We start from the raw sequence: 20,629 nt of genomic DNA, 5'->3' as shown, positions 1-20,629 counted from the left end.
GTATGCTCTGGACTTAAATGTTGGGTTGTCAGAAAAGTCATGATACATTTTTGAGGCGAAAAAAAGAAAAAATACATCATGACTTTTCTGACAACCCAATACAATGCACCAGACTATTGGGTTATGAAACAGACAGGTTGTTTTGTTACCTAAGGTGACTGATTTTGCATTATAGCATACATGGCAGTCTAACTGAATGACGTGTACTTCCGTTGATGGATCAGTTGAGGACATTTCTAGCCCAGGCCTCTGGCCCAGACACCCATTGGAGTATCCTCCTCAATTGACTACTCCTTCTACTAAGATTTAAATACCCAACTCTCTTTGACTCTTTTCTTCTTCATCTTCATAGTTTCCCTACAGCTGCTGAGCCGCAATGTACCACCCACACCCCATGGAGTATATCACTCCCCTGCCCTTTCCTTTGTACTCGCCTTTAAGCAATCAGAGGTCTGGATTGCAACAAGCGTTCATCTATTCTCCCTGCTTCTGGCCCCCTTCCTCTCAAATCCAGCAAATTAGCCTCCTACAGCACTAGTTTTTACCAATTCATTAATTCTTCATCCAGTATTTATTGAGCACCAACTTATTTGCCAGGAAGGTACTCGAGAGTGGTCGCCACTCAAGAGGTACCCAATAAATCTTGGTGGAAAATTTGTAAAATTCTCGTATTTGTTTAGATTGAGTGAATATTCTTTGAGCAACTTGACACTGCCGATTCTTACTAGAGAGGGACTGAGTCAAATGATCTGGGTTGAAAACTTTCTTAACATAACAGTGTAACATATTGAAAATTGTTCCTCAGAGGCCACGGTGAGCGCCTCACACAACCATATTAATGCTTCAATGTCCCTTTGCAGTTTGCCATGGTACAAAGGACAAAGTCAGGGGAATGTGAGAGGAATAAAGACGTTCTTATTCTTGTTATTTATTTGCCTGGCCCATACCTCCCCATGGGGTCAAGCTTACAAATGAAAGAAGTATGGAGTTGTTGTTTCTTAAGGCTCATCAAAAAAGCCTTTGACCAGAAATATATCACCTCCTGGGCCAACCTCATAGTGAAACTCACAGGTTAGTTTTTGGGAATTCAAACATCAAGAGCTCAGCCTAAAATGTTATTAGGGAAATGACATATTAAGCCATGGTTGGCCTCTAATTTCTCACTACCAATTAAGCTATGTTTGACAACACTTCAGTTCTTTCATACTCTCACACGTCGTTTCTTCTTTTGCATTCCTGGTGCTGTCACTCCAGGTCAGGCCCCATCAGGGCTTGCGCATAGGTTTGTACAGATCGAGCCCTGAACATCTCCGGGTGTCCCATTGCCATACATTCCACAGCAGCGTGCCCTTCCCAATCAGCCTTTCCTTTTCCTCTGCCCCATTCAATTAAAAAAAAAATTCACCACTCTAGAATAATCCATGCACAGTAAGTACAGCATAAAATATAAGGTTCTGCCTTTCCAAACAGAATTTTATAATATTGTTCACCGACTAGCCTCACAGTGATCATGGTGACACTTGATCACTCTGTCCCTCCAACCAACATTTTTCTTCTTTTTATCCGTTCCCAATTCATAGCCATTCTCTAAGCCCCAGCCTAAATCCTGTCATCCACGAAATCCTCCCAGGTTCTTCCAGCTCAGCCTTTCCTCTCCTCTGCGTTCTTCCAGCAAATATCGTTTGGCCCATTCCTTTGGCACGTGTCCTTTGCAGAATTAAATTTTTTTATATACGTATTTTATTTTAAAGAGATTGTAAACTTCCCAATGATAGCCACATGATCCGTCTTTTTTGCACTTTTTTTATGAAAAACCAGACAATGTTCATTTTGAGAATACTTAGGAAGCTTATGCACTTAGGAGCATCTTTCTGTGTATATAATTCAATAAATGATGTAACAAAACAGAGCAATGCGTGCAACTGATACACTGGCCCAGCCGTGAGAAAAGATATGAAGGCACAGACCACAGTGGGGAACAATCAGCTAAAGGTGGGTATGAGAGGGAAAAATAGACCACAGAAACATTTTGAATATGAGTTACTGGTAGGAGCACAATATCATTTGAGCTGATAAATTGGACACGTTAGATAGACAGAGGGAAGAATTCATAGAAAAAAAATATTTGTTGAGTACCTACTATGTCCAGGTACTCTGCTAGACCCTGAACAGGAGGACAGTCATACTTAATTGTCCACATGGAACTCACAATCTAATGGGAACTGTGACAATGTGCGTTCTAGAGTTTCATGAGCTCTCAATCAATGACCCTTTCTGAGTTCTGCCAAACTAAGTATTCAGACATTCACAATCATTCCTGAGAAAGTTGAGATTTTAAGCCAGTTTTGTAAACTTTGTAAGGGTTGAGACTTGTACTATAACAACATAAAGAACAAAAAGTAACAACTTGATTGCAATTCAGAACTTTTGTAATTTATGAGGACCAACAGAAACCATCAGTCTCCAAGGACCGATTGGAAGCTGCCAAGCATGGAAAAACCTAGGCTGTAATCCTAGTTCAGACTCAAACTGGCCGTGAGACCATGGGAAAGGCACCCAATTTCTCTGAACCATAATTTTTTTTTCTATAGTTAATGCAGATACTGGACTACGGAATTCAAAGACAACTTCTACTTCTCCTATTCTGTGATTCTGTAGTTGGTACAGGCTGGAATGTTATCCAAGGCTGCTCTGTCTCAGACCTTTCCTATTGGAAGTGAATGGGGAGCCCAAAGTTTTCCCTTTAAGATGAGATTTCCCAGAAGTCAGGGTACAGGACTGTTTTGTCTCCTCTATAATATGCTCCACTCTGTCAAGTTTACAGAAAGAGCTTGAATAGCTAGAGGTAAGAATTTGCACACATCTCCTTTCTACAACCTCTTGCAGTAGTCCCAAGGTGCCCCTCTGCCTAGAATTAGATGAAGACCAAAAATTGCTTATAACATTTGCAGCATCCCTTTAAGGTGTCTTCTCTGAGTCCTCGGCAGCAAAGACATACATTGCTTGGCATGTCTCTGGCGGCAGACATGCTGCTGCCTCAGCGCTCACAGATGTCTCGGCCCCCTGGGAACTTTTTTGAACCAAGGGAAACCACATGGCCCAGCAAGGCTATAGGGAACGTCCCCATATAACTTGCCTGTATTTGAAAAACAGCAATGCAAAAACTGAAACTTCTGCTCTTGCGTTGGCAGCCGGGTTGTGGGAAAAGTTTCAGACGAAAGGCAAGTCAGAGAAGACTGGTCTTCTGGCTCTGCCTTTTCAAAAAAAGGCAAAAATGACTCTTCCCTTAATGAAGGATGGCTGGGGGAAGCTTAGAAGATTCACTGATTTGGTTTCATTCTAGTTGGCTTATCTAAACCAGATCCAAATGATCTAAGACTTTTTGGGTTATAAAATGGGACTGGAATTCTTGGGGCAGACATGTAACATTTCCAAGGCTCCCTATTTCTTGTCATCCTTTCAGTAGTGCGGTGCCAGCAAAAACCAGCTAATAGAATCTCATGATCCAAAATTAATTTGGAAAAAAAAATAACCAGCCAAAATTTTTTAACCTAAAAAACAGGGTGGCAATTTAGATTGGATTTGCATTTTCGGCAAAGTTTCACATCAGTCTTGCTTTTATGTTTGTGGATTTGCTCAGGTCTAATTTTTTTTTGGTTTTTTTGGACAAATAAAAATTGTATATATTTAAGGAGTATAACATCAACATATTTTGATATCTGTCTACATTGTGAAATGATTACCACAAACGAATTCACATACCATCATCAGGTTTAATTTTAATGAGGACAGTTTTGGAGGCCTAAAGATGTCACATGACTGAGGGTACCCCAAAAAAGCTGGATGACAGGTAGGGTCCAATGAATGCCCCACAAGGGTCACCCAGGCTTCAATCTCAAAGTGGATAGCTTCCTCCTTAATTACACTCTTCACTGGGGGAGAGGGGAAGGAAATACTGAAAAGAATAGACTACTTTTAAAAATAAGATTTAATTTTTAGTTGTCTATAAAAGGCTTAATGTCTACCATGGGGCCTTTCCTGACACCAATCGACTCTCTTCTCTTCATTCTCTAAACTATGTTTTCCAGAAATTTTACTTTTAAAATTGGTAGTATAACTCTTTGTGCTTCCTTATAGTCATGCAAGAGGCAGCCTAATAGAAACCAATCAATGCACATTCGCATTTAGCAAGATGAAACTTAGATGGTTGAAATTCACATACAATTTGAAATGCATATTCAACTGTCATACAATGCATTACATTATATTTCCTATGATTTACATAACAGTGAAATTCTTAACTTTTAAATTATGTTATAACCATCATTATTAATTCAATTGTTAGTGTGTTGAAATGACTAAAGAGAGGCTCATACAATGCATTACATTATATTTCCTATGATTTACATAACAGTGAAATTCTTAACTTTTAAATTATGTTATAACCATCATTATTAATTCAATTGTTAGTGTGTTGAAATGACTAAAGAGAGGCGTGGGTTTATTTTTGTGTTTTGAAGTAACAACAATTTAAAGCCAAAAATTGTTAATTTCCAATTTTGTTTCTTACAAAATAGTTCAGCTCTAATAACAAATTAGGGCATACAAATCTGGTAAAATTGTGGTTTCTTATTTTAAAAGCTGACATGTGAAATGGTGTGATTTATATTAGCCAAAAATATAGGGAGAAATGTAATTTTTTGTTGATATACATTGTATCTAGTTTATTTTTTATCACATTAAAACGGCATTTAAATTATGCATGTTTAAATGAATCTTAAAATAATTATTCTGATTTACCTAGAACTGTCTACATTTTAATTACATCTTAATTATTATCCAGGTTAAATGTGTTATCTCCTTTAGTGGAATAAGTATAACTACGCTTTTGTCTAGTTCATACAAAATCTAGTTCTATCAACAAATTCGTACTTATACCTTTAACACACACACACTCATTCGCAAGTGAACACACACACACACACACACACACACACACACACACTTACATCAATCAGTAAAACTCAAACAAGAGAATGCCGCCTTTTTAACTGGCCGTGCTCAATACCCCATGATCTAGAAAGACCATGATATAAAGCCATATTCTCCAGATATCATTCTAAAATATATAAAGAAAAAATATAAGAAAATACAAAAACTATAAATCTGCTCAACTATTGGAATCTCTGCATTTTGTGGTATGAATTATGGAAGAGATAACTCGCCACATATTTCTTTAGTTTAGTTCCCATTTTAACTCATCCCTTAGTTATCTGGGGTATGGTTTTGAGCCGTTTTTGTGCCAGTCAGCTGATCAATTTTATAAAACTTTGCAGATATGAGAGCATCCATTTAGCTATTTGTAAAATTGAAGATCAGTTTCCTTTGGGAAAAAGCACTGCAGCTATTGTCCCATATTTGGTTGTTTCAAAAAAAGATGCCTCGGGTTACTTAAAACCACTGTGTTTTGTTTTGTTTTCTGGTAAATATTTTGTCCTCCTTATAGAAATTAGTCTCCCTTTATACTTGAAGCTTTTGAATATTTATCAACACATTTTCTCATGTGAATTCTCAATTTACCAATACAAGCTGGAAAAGGGCAAATCTATTAATATCAGATAATTTTTTATATGTGGGTAGTTGTTTGTTTGTTTTTTTCCTTCTAAACGAGAATACTTATTGTTCAGAGCTTGGGTACCTGTGAATTGGCCTTCATTTTTGCTAATAATTCTCTCATATTTTTATCTTTATACTAATTTCCCTTAAAATCTGAGATTGCCTCTTAGTTTACTGTCTGTTTCTTTAGTTTTTTTTGTTTTCTTTTTTTTGTTTTTGATAATCTTGAGCCTGCTTTTTGGTATTCTAAAATATAATTTACTTTGATCACTGTTCTTGTTTTGAAAAATTCTTATTTCAGCCGGCTTTAAAAGAGAAATAATGTCCTCATTGAGAACAAGATGTTCTCTAAATATTTCTTATACTTCATGAAATAAATCTTTTCATTTTTCTCTCAGTAACTAATGCTTTCTTCTTTTCTCATGCTGCAAAAGATTTTCAAGTTCTCGTATTTATTTTTTGGTTTCCTCATCCTTGAGTATGTAATAAACATACTCTGAAACACTGGTTTAAAACCCAAGGCTTAGATCCTTCTCATATACAGAAAGACAGCCATGCCTGGTGTTAGAAATAGTAAGTTTAAAGGAACTATTCTCATGGATGTAGATGCTAGCCATTTCCTCCCCAGTAATCTATGACAGGAGAGTCAGTTATCCAACAGGCTCTAAACAAATGCAAATTCCTTCTGCAGGACAGAGTCTCCATTCTTATTGTACAAACAGCACAAATAGAATCTAATTCATAGACCCACCTAGAATCCCAAGAGTAAGTAAGTAGAGAAGGAGGAAGAAGACGTGGACCAGTGAATGGAGTTTCTGTTCCCATAGCAGGAGAGAGAGTTCCATCCTTGTCATTGGTTCCTAGGCTTGACGACAGAGATGATTTTTCCATGAAGCGTGTGAAACTTAAACCTCAAGACATCTCACTTGCTGGAGGCTTCTCAAGGTGTGGGAAGGTCTCTGGCACAGTGTTTTCTATGCTCCAATATTTTTATAAAATGTACAAAACTAAGGTATTTCATCCACTCTGTCTTCCCCGTATGTCAGTCAGGTGACGATGAGGCGGCCCTAGGCATTTTGGACATCCTGATCAGAAGTTGAATTTGAAATCAATTTAGTTTGCTTTTGGTGGCATGTATTTGCGCGGCTCACAGATGCTCCCTTACATAGTGAAATTATCACTAGGCAATGCTGGTATAGGAATGGCTTCCGGGGGTATTTCTGGAGGCCACGTTAGTGACTCATCCCAAGTTGTGACAAAAAAGAGGCAGGACCACAACATAAACACATTCTATAGCACCCAGCAGCAAACAAGAAGTACTATGTGGGTAGCAGAGGAGAAGTCAGGTTTAAAATGGATGGATTCCAAAATTCATCTATGGGAAATTCTTCTGAATCTTCTAGCTCAAATAGACAAGAAACTTGATAAATGTTTTCCCAAATTTGGCAACAAGTCTAAAAATTTACATCATGAATGAGTTGTGAATCTGAAAGAAACATCATTAAATGGTCAATATTACAAATAATTTTGGATCAACCCAGAAAGAGGAAAAGATTGAATTATCTTTCTGTGTCTGGCATAGAAAAAAAAATATTGCAAAATCATATGAAGAGGTAATCAATGATTACACAGCCAAAAATTAATTTTAATTAATGATTCTCAGTTAATTTTTAACATCATGTTTTAAAAATTTTTTTATTATGATTATTTTTCAAGTTTGTTTTTAAAATTTAATTTGTGTTCATTTCTTTTCTCATTTAAATACTCACATTCACACCAAACTTTGTGTTTGTAATTTCGTATTATTTTTATTTGAGAATCCCTAATATTTTAAAGACCTACAGGCCCCACATGACCTGGATTCATGTCTGATTTCTGATCCATTGGAAGGGAGTTTGTGTCACCCAACTGCCCTGTTTTCCTTCAACTACTCTTTATGGTCACTCGCCTACTCAGCGTTCCTTCTTACCTCCTTAATATCTCCAACCACGTTCCCATGAAACGTATCCCAACCCGAACTCAACACCTTTCTTCCCACACCTGCCCTTTCTTCTGAGCTTAGGTTTAGGTGATGACACAACCCTCCTTTGAGTAACCTTAAAGCATAAATAGAGATGTTGCCAATTCACCGTCTCTTTGTCACTTATGTCTAATCAATCCCCCAGCCCTGTTAATTTTTACTTGGAACTATGTAACCTCTCCAACCACTTTTTTGCAGGCAGCTTCAGTGACTGTGATTGAAATAATACATGTTTTCACCTGGTCAGCTGCTCCACATTGGTTTCCAGAATAAACCTACTTAGATGCATGACTTCTTACCCTTTAATCGTGCCCCTTCGAATTCAAAATAAATGCCAAACCCCTTAAGATGGGCTGTAAGGTCTTCCATGTTATGAACTTGTCTGACCACCAGCTCATCTTCAACCACTTCCCGGTTCCCACACGGGGACCCCTGCCAGTTGCACATTAGGCAGTGACCATGTTGAACTATGCCCAGCACGCTGTTTTGGTTCATGTCTCCATACCTTAAGCATGCTGTCCTCTCTGCTTAAAAGTTCCTCTACTCTCTCTCACCCTAGGCCACGACATCTGTCCAGTCCTCCAAATTCAGCTCAGGCAGCAGTCATCTGATCCTCCCCGGCTTCTCCAAAGAAAAGTAAGTGATCGCTCCTTTTTCTGTACTCGTTTTTAGTCTTGCTTGCTTTATTGTGATCATTTGTGTGCATGCTTTTCTCTCTCAGTAGATGATGGGATCTTCAGAGTTACAGAATGTGTTGTATTCATCTTTCTTTATCCAAATCTCAGTTGATATTGACAAGAATCAGTGTATGCCACCCCAAAATATGAGAAGACTTTGGCATAAAGATTGCTTTTGAGCTGAGGGCAATTAAGAAGCAACAAATGTACAAAGAGCTCTCTGCCTTCCTTCTATTTGCCTAGAAGCAGGACATAAATTTCCCTTTGTGAAGGTATTTTCTCTCCCCTCCCTGGGACCAGGAAGAGAAAAACCCTTCTCACTGGAGACAGAAAGTCAGCACTGAGATGGGGCTGCACAAATGGACCTTACTGAAAACAAAACTTATCTTCCATTAGCTTCCCCCATATATTTACCTTGCCACCCTTAGAGGCTCAAACCCTTTTGTTAAAATGGTATATAAGCCCCAGGCCTGATGGCTTCTTTTGGGTATTTATTTCCTTTTCTGTGAAGGTCTCCATGCACATGCGCATATTAAAATATTAGTATCAAATAAAATGTGCATGCATTTTCTCCTGTTAATCTTCTGTCTGTTTAATTCACAAACTCCAGTTACCGAACCTAAGAGGGTAGAGAAGAATATTTTCCCTCCCTACAACATTGATGCAACTGTAGTGAATTATGTAAATGTGGTTAAGTACATCGTTTGTGATGTGCAAAGTTAGATTAAGCATAGTGTATGAGTGTGGATTAGAACAAATCTAATGGGCTCAGACCTGAGTGTGATCATAGCCTGTAACCCCATTAACCTTAGAGCTAACTCATTTAACTGGACCAAGCAAGGATCACCAATTATGTATGTAAATATTATTGGCTTGCAATCTAAAACTCAATACTGTGTCATCTTGATCATAGATTACATCATCACATCACTGGCCGTAAAACTTGAAAAGGTTGAAAATAAACCTCACATTTCTCCTACATAAAGGCCAAACTTATGCTAGCTCAGGAAAGACAGAGCCCTTTTTTCTGTAACCTGAGGTTAGTAACTTCCTCAAACTTAGGGATTTAGAGGAGCCAACGCTCATGTTGCCATTGGTTCTTCCTGAATATTAACAATCTCTGTTTACATTAAAAGAAAATGTACTCCATATGTTCCAGAATCATTTGTACCTAAATCACCACATGGGAGACATAAATAAATATTATATATACATATGTATAAACGTTTTTAGATGTGGAAGAGACTACTTTTATCTTTCAAATGAGCAGTTCTCATTTTGATCTCTGAGAGGGAAAAAAGGAGCTGTGGGTTCTCTCCCTGGTTTGGCTGCACATCCATACGTAATCTCAAACTTGGGGAAGATGTCCTCCCACTGAACTTGAGTCGTAGCAGATTCTTCGGAGTACAGCTGAGCCACAAGCTGAGGAGTTCAGCCTCCGAGTCTCACGATCTTTAACTCCAGTGACGACCAAGGGATCCAATCTTCTGCACACTCGTTCAAGAGCCAGAACCATATACTTGGCCCAATATCTAGCACAGGCCTGGGTTTTCAAAAGTGCTTGATAAAAGGATATGTGACTGAATTAATAGACTTTCGTTTTGGGCATCAGCGCGGTCAGACTGGCACGTCTTGACCCATGGCCTTGACCGTGCAATGCTGACGGCAAAAAACAAAACACGCTCAATCCTGGGCCCTGTCCTGTTGTACATTTTATAAAATGATTCGGATAGAAGCAAAGGCAGCATGTTTGTCACGTTTAAAGGGGACAAAGCCAAACGGTGTGGGAGGAGCTAATAGAATATGTGCCAGAAAACGGACTTACGATGATCAGCAATGATGGTCAGCAACGATTACCTAAAACCAAAAAAGGGCTTGATTTAAATGACCGCTGGCTTCACTTTGGTACAAATCTTTCTAGTTTTTATTGTTGTTATTTCTGCCTATCTATCTCTTTACTTTTATGTAAATATATATGTGCATAGAAAGAGACACACACAGATATACACTTTTATTTTTTAGAGCATAGGGATCACTCAACACGTTTGTCCACTTAACACCAAATCACTAAATATTCTTCTGAAATATCATTTTCCAATACCACAGTAGGGCATTCTGGAATTTATTTAACTACTATTAGATTGTTTTCCATTTTGTTATTTTGAACTTGTTACCATGAACGTGCTTCTTAACTAAATGTTTGTCCCAAACCAATAATTCTTTAAGATAATGCCTAAAAGGTGATTGTTGACATCAATATTGCTGATTTGCCTCCCAAACAAGCTATATCAATTTAGTTTTCCGGTGGTGTGTGAGGGTCCCTGTTATTCTCCTTTACCAAGTTCTTGGTTTCATCTTGTGTAAATCTTGGTCCATGTGTAGGTTACAAGTGGCATCTCAATTCCTTTATTGTTTTCTGACTTGTGAGATTCAATTATTTCTTACATTTTGTCAGCTATTTGTATTTCCTCTGACAAACTGAAATTTTAAAAATATAAGTTCTACCACATTTGTTTCCCCCAAATTCAGTTATAGAATTGTCAAATGGGGAAACTTGGTGTGACAGTAGATTGCATGAAAAGGAAAAGGAAAAAATACAAGGGGAATGTGAGAGAGGTCTTCGAATATTTGGATAGTTCGCATATAGAAACGGACTCATGTTTAGCTTATAGTTTTCCGAAAGGAAAAAGGGCAAGCAGGTGGAAAGTTACAGGTTGGCAGGCTTTAGCTCATCTTCAGAAAGAAGGTTTGAACATTTCTAGCTATCCAGAGATGAAATGGATCATCTAAGGGCTCCCTGTATTGGGCTAACTGGATGTCTTTGAGTGTCTCCTCAAAATCGGACTCTTTGCTTCTGCGCTTATGGGCTCACCCTAATTTCTTTAGTAAGTATATTACTATCTACTTATTTATTATCAACTACCATGTAAATGAGAATGGAAATAACTTTATGAGTAACATTTTTGTATCATGTAATCAGAGATTGTGACATTGAGGATTTTTTTTTTCATCTACTCAACTTAGAACTATGTTTATATTATATTGTCAGTAAGATTTCTGGGGTTATTAAACTTTAAAGTAAATCATTTTTAAAAACATGAACATTTTAATAATAGACTAACAGAAATGGAAAGAACTGTCTAGGTAGCCGGCATGCTGGAATTTGGGAGCCTTCACTGGCGTTTATTTAAGTAATATGTGTCCTTATAAGTAATACAATTAGGGATGTGGGTGAAATAGATAAAGGTGATAAAAGGTAAAACTTCCAGTTATAAAATAAATATGTCCTAGGGATGTAATATATGCCATGATAACTATAGTTAATAATACTGTATTGCATATCTGAAAGTTGTTAAGTAGATCTTGAGAGTAGATTTTTAAAGTTCTCATTGCAAGAAAAATAAATGTATCACTATGTATGGTGACTAGGCTTATTGTGGTGGTCATTTTGCAGTGTACACAAATATCAAATTACATCGTACACCTGAAACTAGTATAGTGTTATATGTCAATTCTACCTCAATAAAAAAGGGAAAAGGTAATACAATTATTTTGCATTTAACTAACCTATAGATTTTCATGAAATTACATGTGCCCCCCCACCCCCAACAGTGAGTTCAAAATTTCTACCTATGGAGGTTTGGTTCTATTTAAACATCAGACAATAAGAAGATCAATGTCATGAAACATTTTCACCTTTTGTTTAGTATGTTTCTTCTCCTTTCTTCTCTTGGCTCACCTGGTGCAGTAACTTTACCTGTCCTTCTTTCACTTTTTCTCAAACTCTAAAGGAAGAGGACGTTGGACACATCTTATGCCAACCCAGAGGAGCCTAATCCTTCCCAAAGGGCAGTCCTTTTTGTTGCCTGAAGCTGTAGAAATCAGCCCCCAAGTTTGGTTTATAAGAGAGGGCATCCCGTTGCAGAGCACGGGGATTCTGAATCAATTAGTCAGATCTAAAGCTTTAATTCATCATAATACGGTAATGAGTTAGACATGCTGTGGTATGCATTAGCTCCCGATGCTTTCCAATATTCCACTATGGGTTTTGTGTGTGTGTGTGTGTGTGTGTGTGTGTGTGTGTGTGTGTGAAGCCCAGCTTGTTAAGTGATACCAGCCTATGGTTGTGTTATATGATCTTGCTGATACTGCAGATAAAATATAGCTGTTCTTTATTTTGGTAATGTAATATGGTAGAAGGACTTTGAGAAAATTCTGCCGTTGGTGTATGCTATTTCAGGGTAACACTCCCCCACCCTGATCTAGAGAAATTGAGTTAAACTGGGCTCGATGTTTTCCATCCTGTTTGGTAGCAACGTGCTTCTGGGCTATGTTTAACCCCGAGGAAGCTGACAACACTGACCAGGTCGGGGGAGAAAAGCCCGTCGCTTGGCTATAATGGAAGAGTGCATCTCATTTCCAAGCATCCTATATTTGTGCAGCCCATATTTTTGGCAAGCCATTTATGGTTTTCCTACTCCCATTTCCAATTTAGGGAACTAATAGCTTCTCTTAGGAATGCGTTCTTTCTAAAATTATGTGGAGGGGGGAAGGAGACTGCATCTGGCCTTCTTCATCTGGCTTGGAATGGAAGCGTACCTAACCACGATCAAGAAATTCCAGGTGATAGGAAAACCCAGATGCCACCCAGACCTCTTCTGCCTTGTTCTGGCAGAATCTGTCTAAGGAACATCGCTACGAGGTCAGGAGTAAAAACTGAAAGAGACAGGCAAACCCGGTTACTTGAGGTTTTCCCAGAATGCTATGCTTTCCCCCCCTCCCATGCTATTCTCTTTGCCATTAACGCCAGTCAGTATCTTTCTGGAGTAGGTCGGGGTGTGACCCTGGTTCTTATGTATGTAGAGCAAAGTCATATCATAATCACCTGGAGCATTTTCCAAATGCATGTGCCTCTCTCCTCTGTGCTTCCTACCCACGCCTACTGGGGACCCTGGTTTATAAAGTACCAAGTAGCTACTGACAGGGTTGACGTTTTTACACCTTCGATGGAAAGAAAGATAAGTGAAATCATAAATATCCACAGTCACAAGCTCACTCCTAGCTTCTTTCTTTTTCGCCACCTACCCGCTTCTTTCTTGTAGTTTTGAAGGAGTGCTCTATGTCAGGACCTCTGCTGAGTGCTAGCGATGGAGAAGGCAATCAACCTTCATTCCTGTGGCACTCATGGAGGTCTAGTTAGAGAAACGAAAACATGTATAAATAATTCATTTAGTGGGGAAAAAAATAGAGTGCTTCACTGGAATGGCCTAGAGTGACATGTACTCTGTGAGCCAGGAGACCCACACAGAAAGGACAGATGTATGGAGACGGTCTTTTGTCAATATCCCTTGGTTGGTTGATTGGTGTATTGAACATGGACCTCATATGTCTTCTCAGAGTCCCTCCTCTGCCTCCTTTATCCTTTCTTCGTCACATGTGCCACACATCCACATATGGAGCATGGGATCTGACAAGGAGGCAGATGTTGCAAACTAAAACGTCAGAAAAATTAACTCCCCAGAGGTTGAACCTTGACCAATAGGAAACAAGAGACCAGGGGGAACTCAACACACAGTTTCTCTCTCCATTATCCTCTCCATGGACTGCTCTGAGATGTGGCCCTCCTTGCAAACCCATCAGAAATGTCTTCCCCATGATGCTAGCGAACACATTTCTTGAGTAACCTACTTTGGATTTTTGCACCTTATTACGAAACAATGGCCAGTGAAGTGACCCATCACATCACATCGCTGCCATCTTTCCTTGTCTTGGGCACCTTAACTTGCACCTCTCAAATCAAGTTTGGACGTTTTCATCCTTGCCTCAGTCTCTGCCTTCTAAACGATCCAGAATATAACAGCTAGATTTGTGAATATTCGATGATTCTTCTCCCACTATGATTAAAAAAAAATTTTTAAGGAAAGAAACTGGATCAATTCTTCTTTGAAATCTTGTCTGTCTGTTCTATATATTAAAACTAAAATTATTTAAATACTGACAAGCCATTTCCTAGTGATTCTACAACCACAAATGAGCAAACATGTGTCCATGTTAGTCTATTCACGATGTGTGCATTCACGGACCAGTCCTCTGCAGCTTATATAGAAACTGTTGCTAGCTGTCTGTTTTTCCACAGTTGATCGCCTTCCTGGGTGTAAGAAAAAGAACTTGAAAGTTATTTGTAAAGTATCAAGAGACTAATTCAAGGTATCAAGAGACTAATTCCTTGTAAGTTGGCCATTCAGAACATTTTTCTCTCAAATCTAACCTTCTGCTTTCTGAACTATTCCCATACATTTCCTTTTTCTTCAGGTCGATACCCTACATTACAAATGATGAGTCACGTCTTTCTATTGCTTTCATTCTTATCCTTTATCTCTGGTAGAAGCAGCGATCTCTTAGCCACTATCATTTACCTTTCTCCTCAACTTCTTTCCAACTTGTGCACAATCTATATCACTTTTCAAATTATTCCTTTGGGGACATGCACAATACTTTTCTAACTTTTGTGTAAAGTTTGATGCATGCATATATGAACATTATCTCAGTATCTTTCGTGACACCTGTCTAAAATCTCCCAATACCCACCAAACTGATTTGCTAGAAAGACAAATTCTCTCAACTTGCATCAAATACCAGTGGTTCAACGACCACAAATGTGCCAAGAAAATAAAATATTCAAATACAACCGCCACCACCACCGCCACCTCAATCCCGCCAGCTTACCATCTCCATAGGGGATCATTGACTGATTGGTTCAGTCTCTCTTCCCAGGTCCTAGAACACCAGCCGCACAACATACACTTTTCAAATGAATGAATGAGTTGATACATGTGCAGAGCTCTGTTGAAAGTTGATGCAAACCTGTTCAGGATCCTGTCTCAATCCTGCCCCACCTTAAAGGTGCAGTGTAAACGCTGCCCCTCTAAGAAGACTTTCTTGGACTTCATTCCACCCCTAAGTCATCCTTCATCCTTTGAACTTCTGTAACGTTTTCTCTGCCCATCCCTTGTGATATTTATCACTTTCTACCCAGAAGCACACCGACATTTGGACTTCCTTCTTTGAGTTCTAGTCCATCTTCCTCTTCTCCATGTAGCACAGTGCCTGGCCAGCCTTCATGCTGTTGAATAGGTAATAGGTGTGTGTGTAGATCATGGCTTATGAAACCAATTGAAACCATTACCTTTGGAAATGCCATAATTATCCCAATCAAAATAATATGCCTAGATGGGAAATTAATCCTGATAGTATCCTGTCTAAGCAACAGAACAATTTTTTTTTCTCGTATGTTCAGCAATAGTTTTACTAAGTCATATAATCCATACTAGAGGTTTGCGGCATGGGGGAAGGGGGAACAAGGCAAAAATAACATCAATATCATATTGCCCCAGAGTAAGACCTTAGGCATTCATCTTCTGATTTATCTTCTACCATGCACATACTTAAGACAAATTGTATTATTATTATTGCTTATTAAAGGAAAACACAGGATTTCCCTCTCCTACATTTCTTCTGGTTGACCCCAAATTTGCTTTGAGGCCATTGCTCTAACACTCACTCTGATTTTCCTCTCAACTCCTGGACCATAATTCACCTAGATCATTAGCAATTTTCTTTCCTCATTGCATGATTTCTGTCTGCCCCTGGGTGGCTTTATTTTAATTAGAAGAGGAAAAAAAATAGAATGGAAAAGTTTCAATTGTAAACACACAGAGGTTCTATTGGCAAATACGAGTTTGGCAAGAGAAAGGCCCGTGGTCAGCTTAGCTGTAGTTTATTGGCTCAAACACAAGAACAATTTTGAAGGAAATTAGGATAGTTTTTTTAAAGTGACAATTTTCTCCATCAGGTAGATTACACTATTTCCTGTTATTTTATGATACTGATATTTCACTTATACATTTTCTCCAGCTCCCATAAAATTTTCCATCTGGAGTATACTTTTCTAATCCCCTTGTAAGCCTTTGGATTCAGTTTCTCTCCTTTTTTTTCCCCCCTTCCTCCCTCCCTNCTCTCTCTCTCTCTCTCTCTCTCTCTCTCTCTCTCTCTCCTTTCTTTTTCTTTTTTCTTTTTTTTAAGTGTTGGTTTCCAGCAACCTTTATCAGATACCAGAAAACATAAGTTTACATCTTAGCTGAGGAGCTTATCCACTCACTGAAAACTAACCATAGAGCCCTGGGGGGCACAGGGCGGGGCTAGAAATCAGGCTTAGCTACTAAAGTTACCCTCACCTGAAACCTTAGCTCATGCCTTGAACGGCTTACAACTAAAATCCTTGAGAATTAAGACTCACAGGGCTTCCAGCCGATAGACATTTTTCCACACAGGAGATGAAAGAGCTGAGGTTTCTTTCAAAGGGGAGAACCAGCAATTGGCTGTGGTCTGTAAGAAAAGAAAAATAAAGTAAATGTTCTTTAAAAGCTTAAAGAGGACCAAGCAGATCTTTTTCTCCCCCTCTCTCCCAGTGGAACTGTAAACTCTTCCCAGGCAGAGACCAGGCAGAGAAAAAGAAAGAGACAAGAACAAAGGCTGAAACACCGTGGGGATAAAGTTACAGGCTGATTACCACTCATGTGACGAGATTTTATTACTGATGGAACAAAACGGGAAGCATTTCTTTCTTTATGGACATTGCTTCCTGTTTTTGGAATACAGTGGGTTGTTTCTTTCATTCATACAACATGGAAGATCGGCCGGTTTCCCCTTGTTCATCTTTGTTTATTGGCCATGAGTGGTTTGATTTTTCCCACACTGGACCTGTCCTCATCCTCCCCCCATTCCTGGTGGCCCTTCTCCAGTAGTTTTGCCATGACTTCCAGGCTCTTAATAGCATCCCAGGAAAGCTTGTTTAGAGAAAAATATGGGAATGATAATAAACATGTTTACCAGGATTTTCAAGGAGGAAAGCTGGGAATGAATATTGAATTCTAAAAGGGGAAGTGCTTCCTCTGTCCAGACGAAAGAGAGAATGGACAGACTGCGGATTGTGACCCCATCTGGGATCTACAGCAAGCTCTGTGCACAGACAGAGACCCTGGAAAGGGCTCGGATAGCCAGTGGGATAGGAAACGGTGCCCAAGAGCCTCTTGTGGGCAGGAAGTTACGGCGCCAAGGACTGCGAGCAGTGCCCTCTTCCTTCTCAGTATCATGGAATCGAATCCCAGTGGGAGGGTTCAGGCTGTCTGCTTCATGCCACAGGCAAAGTTAACGCAACAGTTTCAACAAGTACCTAGATCATTTATGCTAAACAAAACCTACTGGGGAAACAAAAAGCGTCACTATTTCCATTCAAATCGTGCCTCGATTGCTCATCTACCTAAGTCATCCGGAATACTTCCTGACATATTAAAGACTTCGTTTGTCTTTGTGCAGTGAATGAGTGAATGTGGGAACGAGTAAATTGGGCAAATCACAGGGTTCTACTTCACTCTCCACTTTGCCTAATCAATTCCACACCTGAGTTGAAACATTGTATGTTGAACATTTTATGGGTCTTCCCCAAATATTTTACACGAAAGTCCAAACATTGTTAGCCGTTTGAAGACGCGTGGCCTGCTTGTATGACGCTGAAGTCTTCCGAATGCAAAACCGCTTCTTGAAATTCTGAGGCTAGCCAAGGAATCACCTCCTCTTTGGTAGCAAACACTATCAAAATGGAGTTTTTTTCTGGGCATTAAACCGATCTCTCAGAGAAAACTATCAGGTGGGAATTATCTGGAGAACAGTTTACTGAGAAGGGGTGATTAACCGCATGCTAAAGACAACATTTAGGGAGATGCATCTTGACTTATTAAAATTCCAATAATGATTTATTCCAATAACATTTAAATTAATTGATTTAATTAATTTTATCATTGCTCCAAACGGGGGTTATATTTGGAATCTGATTTTTCTCACCTCTTTCCCCCCACTTAGAACTTAAATCTTGCCGGGCTGTGGGTTGCAGGGACGATGTATGTCAGCAAAACCTGCAAAGGCACAAGGAACAGGGGCCAGTTTCACTCCATGCAGCTCCTTATAAGACACGTGGTCTCATTCATGCTCCCTAATGCTTTCAGGAATTCTTAGCCACACATCATTCCTCTCATTTGTCAACCTTTCACTTCAAAATGATGTGTAAACAGGGGAAACACCTTCTTCCTCTCTCTGCATCCAAACTGTCAAAGTACATAGCGTGTTTGCGGTTACTGACACTGAGATGAGATAAATCCAACCACCAAGGAAACGGGGGTAAAAGTCCAATGAGAAGGGATAGAAAAGTCCCCGTTCGACTGATTCTCAAATGTAATTGAGTAATCTGAGGGATTTACTTAGCCAAATAAATTTTAAGCAGAAGAGTTAATAATGCTAAAAGAGTTAGTGCTAGGGAGGAAAAAAATCAAGAAGCTGGGGTTTTTCGTTTGTTTGCTTTGCATTGTGGTAAAATACACATAACATAAAATTTACCATCTTACCCATTTTAAGTCTACAGTTTAATAGTGTAAAGCGTATTTACATTGTTGTACAATAGATCCCCAAAACGTTTTCATACTCATCAAACAAATCCTCTCCTCAGCCCCTGGCACCCACCATTCTACTTTCTGTCTCTGAATCTGACCACTCTAGATACCTCATATAAGTGGAATCATACAGTTTTGTGGGGTTTTTTTCCCATTGTGACTTTGCTAAATCTGACAGTCCTAGGTGATTGCCACCCTCATTTGTAGGAACTTGAACCTCAAGAGGCAGAATGGAAGAGACACTCAAGTGAAAGCGTGATAGCACTAGGGGGCGCTGTAAGAAACTGAGAGCGAAGTCCTTCCAGGAGTTCAATGAGGTCTGTAATCCAGTTGAGGCAGTGAGGACCACGTGAGGACAGGCATGGCAGGGGGTGGCATAACCATCAGAGCCTCACTAGCCAACCCCATCGGGGACAGGGCGCAGTCAAGAAGGCCAGGTCACTGGCGGCTGGAGAGGCCCCAAGGCCACCAGCCAGAACTACAGAATCAGCAGTGCGTTTTATGTAATATGACGACCCAGCAACCTCAGCAACCACAATGACAGAATTTCACTAGCTTCCAAGAAGGACATCTGAGCCTCCCAGGTGTCCTGACAAAGAGGGGGCCAGTAGATACCTGGAAACTGAAGTTCTAATGATCCTGATGATAAAGGCTCAATTCAAAACCTCCTTTTAATCCCGTTCCTGTGGCCCCTTTGTTGCCGCCACTCCCCGCCATACACATACACACACACACACAGGTACACATTCCCAGAGCGACATTCTCAAAAGCCAAAGCTAGCCAGACCCCATAAGGGCAGAAAATGTATCATTTGTATCCTCTCCCAACTTCCCAAAATAGCTGCCCTTGGTACTGCATTTCTCTTCCCAACTTGCCTTCCGATACAGACACCTCCACACACTCGGACACCTCACGGAGCTCCCCAGTCTTTCAGGTATAAAGGGAAACCCTTCCAAGTTAAAGAGGCCACCGTGACCCCAAAATAATAAAGCCAGTCAATGCCCAAAAATACAGGACAGATAAGCCTTACCAAATACCAGAGTATCAGTCGTGAGCATAATGTTCTATTTTTGAGGCACTTCCCTTTCTGTATCCTTAAGAGAAAAAGGAGAATTGTCAGCAACAGAGTTGAAAAGCCGATTATCTCTTCCCAACCTCCCTCTGGCATTGGACTTTGCTCACATACTCTATTCAAGAAGCTTGACAGCGTGGAAACCAGGGAGTGAAGATGTGAGATGTCATGATCACACTACACATACCTTTCTTTCGAAAATACAAAATCCACCTGACGTCAGAGTGAAGCATTTATATAGGCTCTGGCCACTTACCTGTCCTGGGTCTATCTTATCAAAGGAAGAACACATGAAAATAAAGAATCATAGGTTTCCACAGTGACACGAGTCCCACGCTGGCTACAAAATCCTAGACTTTGGGTTTATCCAACAGAGGAGAAATACTAGCTGATTATTCTGAAGAAAATTGCTCGCAACACATTACTAAACTGGATTCTTCTTGGGACCAAGAGCAGACAGGGCTAATTGAATTAGGCCTTTACAAAACATTTAAGCCTGATCCATCACTCCACTGAGACGGCCTGGGATTTACCATGACAGCAGAGATCAATTGTCCTGGGAGGTCTCCAGAGCACCTCTGTGAGAGAGGATTGTCTCTGCTGTGATTTGAGGATTCTGGGCAATGCCCCTTAGGTTGATCTGCCTTGTGGGCCCACTGTTGCCAATATTAAAGAACAAAGACATCTATGAAACTGCAGAAGGAGGTAGAAAACAAATTCACGAATCTACTATATCACTGGC

The 20,629-nt window shown here is 39.7% G+C and overlaps 1 long non-coding RNA gene across 1 annotated transcript in view; it reads left to right on the top strand.

The window, feature by feature from the left end:
• LOC109381170 (uncharacterized) overlaps positions 1-20,629 on the top strand; it is a 442,425-nt gene that overhangs the window by 369,515 nt on the left and 52,281 nt on the right. The window contains exon 8 of the long non-coding RNA XR_002123647.1: positions 8,196-8,272. This is a non-coding gene — a long non-coding RNA (uncharacterized LOC109381170). The remainder of the gene's footprint in view (positions 1-8,195; positions 8,273-20,629) is intronic.

This window comes from Hipposideros armiger, unplaced genomic scaffold, assembly GCF_001890085.2.
Source record: "Hipposideros armiger isolate ML-2016 unplaced genomic scaffold, ASM189008v1 scaffold_45, whole genome shotgun sequence".
NCBI classification, from domain to species: domain Eukaryota; kingdom Metazoa; phylum Chordata; class Mammalia; order Chiroptera; family Hipposideridae; genus Hipposideros; species Hipposideros armiger.
Note: the sequence above shows the minus strand (reverse complement) of the source record. Positions and strands in the feature narration are given on the sequence as shown.